Source organism: Quercus lobata, chromosome 10 (assembly GCF_001633185.2).
Source record: "Quercus lobata isolate SW786 chromosome 10, ValleyOak3.0 Primary Assembly, whole genome shotgun sequence".
NCBI lineage: Eukaryota > Viridiplantae > Streptophyta > Magnoliopsida > Fagales > Fagaceae > Quercus > Quercus lobata.
In genome coordinates this window covers 13,021,950-13,033,997 of record NC_044913.1, presented here as the reverse complement: position 1 = coordinate 13,033,997, position 12,048 = coordinate 13,021,950, and the positions used below count along the sequence as shown (strand labels likewise).

The 12,048-nt window shown below is 34.0% G+C and overlaps 1 long non-coding RNA gene and 1 pseudogene across 1 annotated transcript; both read right to left on the bottom strand.

The window, feature by feature from the left end:
• Positions 1-1,356: 1,356 nt before the first annotated feature.
• On the bottom strand, positions 1,357-6,519 carry LOC115962754 (annotated as a pseudogene).
• Positions 6,520-9,879: 3,360 nt separating this feature from the next.
• On the bottom strand, positions 9,880-11,786 carry LOC115965620. Its single transcript, XR_004086119.1, has 3 exons — positions 10,893-11,786; positions 10,256-10,441; positions 9,880-10,087 (listed from the first exon to the last, which is right to left on the bottom strand). It is a non-coding gene; the product is annotated as an uncharacterized LOC115965620 (long non-coding RNA).
• Between the last annotated feature and the right edge of the window lie 262 nt (positions 11,787-12,048).

Here is a 12,048-nt window from a genome sequence, read left to right as displayed (position 1 = left end):
TAGAGCTTTTGCCTATCATTTCAATCCACTTTCCACTTTTAACTTCCAATACTTGATCTTGGATTATGATGAAAAGATAAGCCTGGAGAAGGTCTAGATGTTCATGGAAATTAGTTTCTGTATGAAGAATTACCTGCTATCAATAAAATTAGTCTTGTATGATTAGCGATATTATGGTTATGGCACTTGAAGATACATATACAGTATAACCCAGTAAGTCAGCAAAAGACGGTTGTGTAACATAGGACCTGTGTCAAAACTTGAATAGAGGATGCACCCCTGAACTGCTAGTAGATGGAACAATTAAGGTACATGATTCTGTTCCAATTTCTGAATTTGTCCAGTTGCCTGTTGAATATTTTTAAGCCACCTGTTATGTTATAGAGACTGAGAACTCATCAAGAATTAGTTTTCTTTAGCCGAGCTTTGTACATCAATGTGATGGGTTGTAGGGACCAAGAAATCATCAAGAATTTGTTTTCTTTAACTGAGCTTTGGACATAAATGTTTTGGTGAAATTTAATACAGGCACTTTGGAGTCATTGTTTTGGACACAAATTGACCATGTGGTTAAGAGTTTTGTTAGGACATTTCATGGTATGGCCTCTAAAATTATTTTGAAACTTGTTACAGTGACAACATGTGGTTAAGAGTTTTGTTTGGACATTTAGCCTTTAAAATTATTTTGAAACTTGTTACAGTGACAAAAGCTGCCACTACAGCTTAAATTACTGCCTCAGTGAACTCTTTTGGTAACTGTGTACTTAAACTCAAGTCAGTATTGTTCAACTTAGCAAGCTGAATTCGTCTTCTGTATCAGCTGAGAAACCAAAAATGTCCTGTTAAGGACACAAATCCCACCATGGTACAACCAACCCTTTTTCTTGTACTGAATTAATAAGTTCGATTGACAACTTGTTTCTGGAATCTGTTGCAACCAATAGGAAATTCATATTGCTTGCTATCAAACCCCATGCAATTTCTTTGGCTTGTTTAACTGTTATATCTGCCATGCTTCCAAATTATGCATATATCACTGACTTTGGTGGTTGTCTTTAGCCAACTCAAGCACTGGTCACGACTAAGTTCCCAGAGACTGGCTCCATAAGCTATGTCTCCATTGATCTGCTGGTCAAGGTAGGCTGATGGCACCATTGGAGCAACCATCACCAAGGGCTAGAGTCCCAACATGGCCTTCACTAGGTTTTCAACAATCTATGAACAAAATGAGAAAGATATACAACTATACAGTTCTTACTTAGGAAATTCCTTGTGTCTTCTAATCTCATCTCAACATTAAATAATAAAAAATATATATTTTAAAATATGATTTCTCCTACTTCATCTTATTTTTCCCTCTTAAGATCATTTGTTTTCTCAATTCCCGTGGTTGTCTTGTCTCTCAGTTTCAATTTATTTATGGCAGATTATTTAATAATGCATGCCACTGATTTATTTAACCATGTTCATATAAATATGTTTCCAAAATATGTTTCTTCCTAGCATCTATTCTCAACAATAGAAAACAACCTATGCCCAAAGAAAAAAAAGAACCTACCATGGTGAGTAGTCTAGTTAAACACAGCTCTGTGGGTGAAATATATGAAAGTTACCTCACTTTCCAACTCCTCAGAACCGTTACAGAACACCTAGTCATTTTTCCAAACAGCCAAAATTTTCCATGATCACTGCCAAAGAAGCAGAATTACTTGCAGACTGCGCAAGAATACTACGCAAGTCTGAAAGGCCAAGTGAAGGTAGTCCAGGCAATAGCACAGGCTCAGTTTCTTGCTTCACTGGCAAAGTCAGGCGAACATGATTGATATGCCAGTACATAGAGCATACAAAAGCTAAGATTGTTAAGAATGCAGCTACATAAATGCCAATCTGGCCGCATCAAAAGGCCATGGAAGCAAAGATCATACGCAACACGGTTACTGGTGAGGCCGAGTCTTTGAACTTTGATATGAGCTCTGCTATAGTTTTCGGACCAAATGATTTAAATGACTCTAAGTAGGCTTCTGTATTAGGAGCTTTCTTAAACCCACCTTCATCATAGCCATCTGAGATGGGCTCGACACCAACAGTGGTTGCATGACGGACAGTGTAATGGGTGGTGGCTAGAGTGGCCTTGAGCCCTTTGGAGGCCAAAGATTTGGCAAACTGGAGTGGGCTTATGTGGCATTGGGCAGGATAAGTGAGCTCAACAACGTGACCTTTTTGGTGACTCATTTTTTTTGTTTTCAGGGATGTACCTTGATTGATGAATGGAAGACATACTTATAGGTCATGCTTGAGGTTCCTTGCCATCCTTGAACAAATTTACCATGGAAAATTTTGGCTGGATATTGGAAAAGTCGTTCACCCTTTTAATTGTAGTGGCCAAATTTGGTGAATAATTTTTTAAATAGAAATGCTGATTAGGTATTAAAATTTTTTTTTAATAGGAGAATTTGAAGTTATTGGTTTTCAGAAAAACTGGGTTTGGACCCACCAATCCTTAGGTTTACATAATATATGTTTTTCTTATAGATAATTCAGTAGTTTCAATAATGGGAGAAGAGGGATTCGTATCGTGGGTCTCCTAATAAAGGAGAATAGGTTATATCAATGAGTTTGAGGCTCTTAGATTTATGGGTAGGAATGCGGTGGATGTTACTCGAAATCTGTTTGGGGCACTCATGGCTGTGGATTTTGGAAAAGCATTAGAATGAAGGGAGATTGTTTCTTACTGTGCATTCAGTTTGACTTGGGCTCTGGCAGTCAAATTTGATTCTGGCATGAGAGTTGGTGTGGAGATCAGCCTTTGAAGCTAATGTTTCCTATACTGTTATGATACTACTGTGGATAAGAATGCTTATGTGGAATCTTTATTGGAGAGATAGGAGGACGGGGGAGGAGAAGTTGTAGCGTGAAATTCATGAGAAATTTTAATGATTGGGAAATAAATGGGGTGGCTTCATTTTTCCATCTGTTAGATTCTTATATATCATTAGGGAGGGGAGTGATAGGATAAGGTGGAAGCTAAAGAGTAATGGGGAGTTCACAGGACGATCTTGTTATGAGACTTTATGGGGCATCACTCCAATGCCTTTTCCATGGAAAGCCATATGGAGGGCCAGGGCTCCTAGGTAAAATATCAAGCAAGATTAGTTTCATAATATCACCAGTTTCTCCTAGATGATAAAACTTTACACATTTTGGTTGGCATGCTTTACTGACAGTGGTGGATTTTTTTCATTCAGTATTGAAACAGAATCTGTTTTAAAAAATTAAAGGAGCAGAATTTTCAAGGTAAGAAATTGAATTATTATTAGAAAATGAAGAAGTTAAACAACTTATTTTGGAATCCATACTTTTCTACAAACAACTCCTGATCTGTGCATCCTCAACCCCTCAATCAGCATACTTAGGATCCATAATAGGAGGCAGATAATCATTTAGATAAGTTAACTTCTTCCTATCAAAAGTAAAACCTCAACAGCCTGGGCCCATTGTGCATAATAACTCCCCTTAAGACAAATCAAAGCAATAGAGAGCATAACAGAGGGGTATAACCGTATAAGCGATTGGGCTATATACCTCCCTTGGATTCCAATAAGCACCTAATACGACAAAGAAAGTAAGCAAGTGAATAAGATGTGGCTCCTGTGAGCAACCATAAAAGTATATAGTAAAAACAAAAACAATGGTTGACCATCAGTCTACAAACAACCAGTATTCTCACAAGACAACCACCCACACTCCTCTTAGCAACCCAGCAATTAGAAAAGCAACACAACAGTTCCAAACTAACATATCTGATGCAGCCATGGAACATTAAAATGTTACTACTTTACGAATTCACATATTCAAGATTTATTTTGTGGGGCCATGCTTGAAGTCCAGTTGAAGTATAAGTCATGTGATTTTAAACGTCTAGTTGTGAGTCTTTGGGTTAAATCGGTTTCTTATATGGGATTTTATTTAGTAAGTTATGGTCAATTTTGAATTTAGGAGCAAAATTGTAATTTCAGCAACCCCCATGAATTAAGGATATTTTGGTAGTTTGGTAACTTTGGCTGAGTCTAGGATTTTGTAAGGGATCTTAAATATCTTACTTTTTATTTTGTTAGACTCCAGTGACCCATGGATCAAAGGCGGAACATAAAAGACAATGGGATGCACTACTTGATTAGGCTAGAGTGAAGGCAAAGGAAGAAGCACTTGCATTTGATGAGCTAGGAATTGAGAGTACTCTTCCTTTGGTATCGAGACCAATTCTATCTCTAGAGTCATCTTGGGAGTTTAATGTGGCCAATGAAGGACAAAGTTCAAGCATAGTATTCATTGCAGTTTTGCCTTTGAATACAAAATTGACCAACAACTTGTTAAATAAAAACCCATATTAAAAACCGTTTTAACCTAAGGACACATAACTAAACGTTCAAAAACAAATAATCTTCAACGCCTGCATCAAATGCTTAAAAAAAGAGAATCTCTATAAGTAAAACATTCCATGAATTGAGCAATAATTAAGAAACTAACTCACATAAATGGACAGCCCAAAAAGAAAAAAGAAAAAAAAAATCAATTATACAGCCATGAAACAGAGAGTTAACAATTAACTTCCCTTCCAACTTCAACCAATAATTTTAACAATTACATATTAATAAATATAAAAGACCTAATATGCTCTATCTGGCCTATCTAATTAATCCAAAATTATGCATATCTAGAAGCTAGCCCCTAAGAACATATTTATAAAAGATCCCAAATCTGTTCAATAGGTGATAAAAAAAACTTCCAAAATTGAAAATTTCAATAAATTAACAGCCGAATTTAAGTTGGAACTTGTAGAAAACTAAAGGCAAATAACAATCAAATTTGAAAAATTGAAAAATGAAGGAAAACCCAAACCTGTTGAGTAGGTAATCAAGAGATTTTGAAATTGGATCCACCAGTTTAATCAAAGCCTTGTAGAAAATTGCTGTCACAAAGGGCTTTCTAAAGAAAGTTTCTGCTGGTTTTTCTATAAGTACTCTTGGGTCCAAGAATTTTGAAAGCAAAAGGAAGACCTGAAGTAGAGATTTCCATAGAAAACTGCTGGTATATATGAAAGATACAAAAGAAATGTATGGAGGCAGATTTGAACTCTGGTTCTCATCATAAAGGGGACCAGTCAATGCCATTGAGTTACAAGACTCTTAAAATTCAAAGTTAATTGTATTAGAAGTGATGAACCTCCAAGTTAACAGACACAAGCACAAACCTAGTGCTTGGGCTTTCCAAGCTAAGTTTAGTGAAGGCTAGCATCATGGATATATTATAAAATAATAACACAACCAGGCCTTGCTAACGTAAAAGTTTTAAAGGAGCCCAACCCTTAGGTAGCATTTGGGAACACGAATTTAGACTTCGGATTTGAATTTCAAATCAATCTAGGGATTTGGAATTCATGGATTTTCAATTTCTTGTTTGGAATCATTTATATGGTTAGAAGAATTTGAATTTATTTCCATTGGTGGCAAAAAAAAAAAAAAAGAATCAAAAGTTACATATTTAGCAAAGAACAAAGTATACTCATAAAAGTTTGCAGAACTACCAAACAAAAATGTTCTAATTTGTGGTTACATAAACTAAAGTAGCAAAACTTTCTAGGGAAAAAACCCACCATAATTAACATATAATTGTAATGTCCAAGATACAAATAAATGTTAAATCTTAAGAAAACATTGTCATAAACACCATTCAATCAAACAAAATGCATCAACTAGGCCAATTTTTGACAATCAAGCATCTGATACCCATATTAAAGTGAATCCCCCCCAAAAGATAAAAAGCAAAAACAGGAGCTCAACATCAGGGGCATAAACTCTTGTCAAAATCTCAAAGCATTGACTATCTTAAACCAACAAGCATAGCAAGAAACCTGACTAGCAAAGGAAATAAAGCCCATTTCTTCTTCATTTTTTCCATCTCATTCCCACTAGGTTTTCATTGGATGCACAAATCTCTTCTATCATTGGCCATAAAGATCAGAGAAGCTAGAAAAACATACAACCATGCCATTACAGAAAAATAACTTTTCCCCTTTCCCTCCAGCTAATTATTATACTAATCAGAATATGTCTCAACAATGATAATGGACAATTCTTTTCTTAAATCCTCAAAGATTCCAAAAAAACCAAGCAAAACAACACATGCCCCTTCCCCCTTGAATTTGAAATTTAACAGTATGGCTTTTCCCCCCTAAAATCAAAACCAGCATGAATAAGTGAATTCGAGGATTTCCAATGTAATAGTTCATTCCCTCCCTTTTCTAAGCAACAAACCAAAAGGAAAATCCAACAACATGATGTAGGATGTCACAGACTTAGGATGCTTAACTAAGGAAAATCCTAAATTTTGCATATCCAGAAGCTAACCCCTAAGTTCAATGTGCTACACAAGCACATAGACATATAAATTTATTTATACAAAAACCCAATTCAATAGGTTATAAAGAGCTCCCAAAATTGAACACTTCAATCTGATCGCTAAATTCAAGGTCGCACTTAAGTTAAAACTTATGGGGAAAAAAAAAAAAAAAGAAGGCAAATAATCAATCAATTATCAAACAAAAATTGATCAAATGTGAAAAATTGAATAACATAAGAATAGAGAGATTAAACCTAGAACCCAAACCATCTTCAGGGAGAGGGTTCGACGTACGACCTTGGAATGAGAAGCCTTAGGGCCTGTTTGGGTAAGGGTTTTTCATCACTCAATTTCCGTCACTCAATTTCCATCACTCATCACTCATCACTCATAACTCATAACTCATCACTCATCACTCATTTTTTCACACTCATTTGGCAACATCACTTTTATTTTCATCACTCAATTTTTTCACACTATTCATGTGTCCCACACCTGTCAGCCAGTACAGTAATTTTTTTTTTTTTTTTTTTTTTAGCACCCAACTCACCGAAGCTAATATATATAAAAAAATTAAAAAAAAAAAACCAAACCGAACAGCCAACCCAGGAAAAGAAAAAGAAAAAGAAAAAAAAAAAGAACAACTCCAACCCAGAAGAAGAAAAAAAAAAAAAAAAAAAAAAAAAAAAAAACCTGAACAGCCAACCCAGGAAAAAAAAAAAAAAAAAAAAAAAAAACCTGAACGGCCAACCCAGGAATAGAAAAAAAAAAAAAAAAAAAAAAAAAAAACAAACAAACAGGCAACGCCAACCCAGAAAAAAAAAAAAAAGTCAAAAGGTGGTCAAAAGTTGCGGCTGTGGGTCCCTCATGTGTGTTTATTTACGGAAATGCCATTGAGTTATGAGTTATGGAAACTGAAAACAGCCTTTTGTTGTTTTCAGTTTCCATAACTCATAACTCAAAAATCAGAGAATTGAGTTATGGAAATAGAGTTATCGTTTGGCCAAACAACCTTTTTACTATGGGTCCCACCATTTTTGAGTTATGAGGTATGGAAATAGAGAATTGAGTTATCAAAAAACTCAATCCAAACGGCCCCTTAGTCGTCGCATAGGCTTAGCCGCCGGCATACCGAGCGACTCCTCCAGCCGAGCCAACATTACAGTTGCAGTTTGGTGGAATTGGTGGTGGTGTTACAGCTCCAAATGAATCGGAGCTTCTGGTTTGCTGAAATGGTAGTACTACAGGATTATTTGGTGGTGGTGGTGGTACAGCTCCAAATGCATCGGAGCTTCGGGTTCGCTGAAGTGGTGTTGGTATATGTACGAGATTATTTGGTGTGATTGGTAGTGTGGTGGTATAGGATCATTTGGTGGTGGTGGTACAGCTTTAAATGAATCGGAGTTTCAAGTTTGCCTAAGTGGAGGTACTACAGGATTATTTGGCGTGATTGGTAGGGTGGTGGTACATGATTATTTAGTGTTGGTGGTAGTACACAACTCCAAATGAATCGGAGTTTTGGTTGGGTTTGCTGAAGTGGTGGTAGTACAAGATTATTTGATGTGATTAGTGGTGTGGTGGTACAGGATTATTTGGTTGTGGCGGTAGTGGTACCGCTCCGAATGAATTGGAGCTTCTGGTTAATTTGCTGAAGTGGTGGTACTACAGGATTATTTGGTGTGATCGGAGGTGTGGTGGTACAGGATTATTGTGTGGTGGTGGTACAGCTCCAAATGAATTGGAGCTTCAGGTTTGCTAAAGTGATGGTAATTCGCATTATTTGGTGGATGGTCCTGAGACTGCTTGTCAGGTTCTATAAGTAACATTTATTCAAATTAAATATTTTAAAAGTTTGATCTCCAAAAAAAGAATTGGCTCCCCTACAAAAATTTCATTACAAATAGATTATAAAAATTTTATAAAAACATCACTCAAATTCATTACTTACTGAAAATAATATATGACAATTCTTTAGTGGTTCTAATATATTCATATTTAAGGCATGGGGCTAAAGAAGATTTTATTGAAAAATATAAAATAAAACACCTAATTTATATGATAATAAAAATGTTGTCTTAGGTTAACCCAATTTAACAACACATTTTTTTTGGACTATATGTTCAATACTTCAGTATTCTTAGTTTTTGTAATCTTCTTTGGAATTCAAATACTCTTTTTTCTTCTTCTATCTTCTTCTTATTTTATAATATTTTATTGATCTTTAAGACATGAAAGAGTGCAACACCACAAGAGATGTTAGTTGAAAAGAAGATCGAGTTTTTAGAAGATTTATTGAAATAATAATTTCTTAAAATGTTTATTGGTTGACTTATAGCTTCGTTATTTGTGGCTCAAATAATTGTTATATGTGCTACAAATCTTGTACATTCCACAAGTTTGTTAGTAATGTGATTGATAATAATTTTTTTCAATAAATAAAACAAAAGTCAGATGTTTAAGATGGTAAAAGTTTCAATAAAAAAAAATTAGCCCATAAAAAAATATACTATAAATGCTTAATATTTAAAGTAAACATCTTTTTAGAATATATATATATATCTTTTTGATAAATTATATTCTTGAATCATCATGATAGTTAATTATCTATGTGATTTTTGTTTTTTGGTTGGTTTTAATTCATCCAATTATGTGCTTAATTCATCAAATTAACATTAGTTTGATTAGTATTAAATAAATTTATTTAATTGATATTTATATATAAAAAATTATTCCTTCAATTTATAGTATTAGGCCTTAAACTAGCTGTATTGAGTCGGTTTTACTTTTAACATTTTATTTAAATATTCTAATCCAAACATCCACTGTTCAATGTTCACTTAAATAGCAAAGACTATCTTCAACATTCGTCCAAAGCAAACCCATAGCACAACCGATCTTCATCATGCAATGTGTGTAACTATTGGGTACTTCTGGAATACCATAAATATGTACTCCCTCCTCTCACATAATTGTGAATCCCACTAATTAAATTTATGGTGTGACCCATAATTCATATGAGATGGGAGAGTACGCATTTAAGGTACTTCCAAAGTATTCAATAATTTTTCATGCATTATTCATCCAAATTAATAAAGAAAGTAAATATTTACCATAATTGACAAGGCCTGCATTATATCAATAATTTTTAATTCTAAAAATATATGTATATATATATATATATTTCATACTTAATAGTTAAAAAAATGTCTTTAAAATTATTTATTATATATGTTAATTTTTTTTATATAACAAAATTATATGTTTAAATACAGATATGTACTTATCTTCTCTAAAATAATCATTTGTAATATATATGTAACTAGTCGCTAACCCGTGCGATGCACGGGAAAGCTATTGTATATGAATGTAAACTATTCTTTTTCTCTTCCTCATTAATTGTTGATATGAAACATTAAATTACATAATGAAAAATAGAAATTAAACTTAAGTTTAAATTAAAATGAAGAATCAAATCTTTAACATTCTCAATTATCCATTAAATGTATGAAACACAAATTTAAAGAACTACTCAATCAATATTTTAAATAAATTAAAAGATAACTTTAAAGCTCCATTGTGCATAAAAATTGAAAACATGGAATGAGATTTTTGTAGGTACCTATGTATTTTTGATACCACATAAACAGGTAAGTTTGGTTATGAAGTTAAATAAAAGGATATGTTTCACCTTCTATTTACAATATGGCTCAAAGCTCCTTTGTGCCTAAAAATTGAAAACATGGAATGAGGTTTTTGTAGGTACCTATGTATTTTTTATACCACATGAACAGGTAAGTTTGGTTATGAAGTTAAAATATTTCATGTACATACTCCAAATTAAAAGGATATATTTCACCTTCTATTTACAATATGGCTCAAAGCTCCTTTGTGCCTAAAAATTGAAAACATGGAATGAGGTTTTTGTAGGTACCTTTGTATTTTTGTTACCACATAAACAGGTAAGTTTGGTTATTAAATCAACAACACAGCGTCACGTTCCCTACTTATCTTCCTCCTTACCACTCTCCATGTATTATGACTTCTAGAACAACAAAAAAAAAAAAAAAATCACATAGGAATTTTATCAAACAGCTTGTGTACGTGTAAGAGAAACAACACATAATGAAAGTGAACATCAATGAGAATGATCTTTAACTTTAGCTATCTTCCATGTAAGCAATCTGTCAAGAACAGAATTGCATGATTTAAGCCAATCAATTCAAACCAACATTTACATATATTGTTAGAATATGTTAAAACTGAAGTTGTTTTACTTGATTATAGATGACTTAAACTTAAGTCTAAATCAAACAATTTTAAACCTTTTAAACCTTTTAATTGAACCACATAACTCATTTATATGTTACAGTCTATGGTATTGTATGTTTACTCGAATAAAACTTTGGCATCTACACAAAACAATGAATAACAGATCAAATCACTTCGGTTTAACTGTTATTGTTAAAATGTATGGAATTTCAAGCATTCATTACCTGAATAAGCAACAATGGGCAATTAAGCATTTCTCCAGAGCCAGGAACATCGAAGAGTAGCTCATCCATAAAAACCCAACACAACAAAGCAAAACAGAGAAAACAAAACAGAGATAAAAGAAACAAAAAACAAAACAGAGATAAAAAAAAAAAAAAAACAAAAAACCTAACCCTGATCTGAATATGCTTAATTACAAATTTGCTAATTAATTAAACTTATCTTGGGACTGTGACAATGGTTTAGAGAAATCATCGCTTTCACTTTGGCTCCTCCTCCACTTCGAGAAAGGCAACCTCAGCCCCAGCCCCAGCCCCAGCCCCTTCTTCGCACCAACGGACTGTGGCAAAGAAAAAACAAAACAAAGATACAAGAAACAAAAAAACCCAACCCTGATCTGAATATGCTTAATTACAAATTTGCTAATAAATTAAACTTACCTTGAGACTGTGACAATGGTTCAGAGAAATCATCACTTTCACTTTGGCTCCTCCTCGGCTTCGAGAGAGATAGCCTGAGCCCCAGCCCCAGCCCCAGCCCCTTCTTTGCACCAACGGACTGTGGCAAAGGTTCACAGCAATCATCGCCCATTCTGCTCCTCCTTGGCTTATGCTGGATCGGATTTCGGTGTTACGTCTCGCTCCTGACCATTCTCAGAATATATTGAGCCAATCCAATCAATATATTTGAAAACGTTTTAGTAGGAATGCCATAGCCCATAGAGGTTAGAGATTTAGAGTGAGAGATGGAGTGCTTCTGCATTAGGTCTCTTTCTGTGTGATAGCGTTAGGATTTCATGCGTGAGGTTAAGGATTTGGGGGAAGGTTAGAGATTTAAAGAGAGACAGAGTTCTTCTGCGTTGGGAGTGGAGTCGGGAGAGATATAGAATAGTCGGGGCTAATTCTCTTTAAAAAAAATCTAACTTAAATAAATAAAATAAAAAGAATTAAAAAAAAAGAAATAGTGATGATGTGGAAAATTGTGGAAGCTTCAAAAGCTTCGGTTTTATATATATATATAGATAATCATTTGTATGTAGCATTACTCGTAATATATATGCTAAAATATATACGATCCTTTAATTGTATAACTATTAATCACACAAGTCTAAAGGATAATTATCCTTTGAATTATATTTCTTTTTTTCTTTTTATGGGA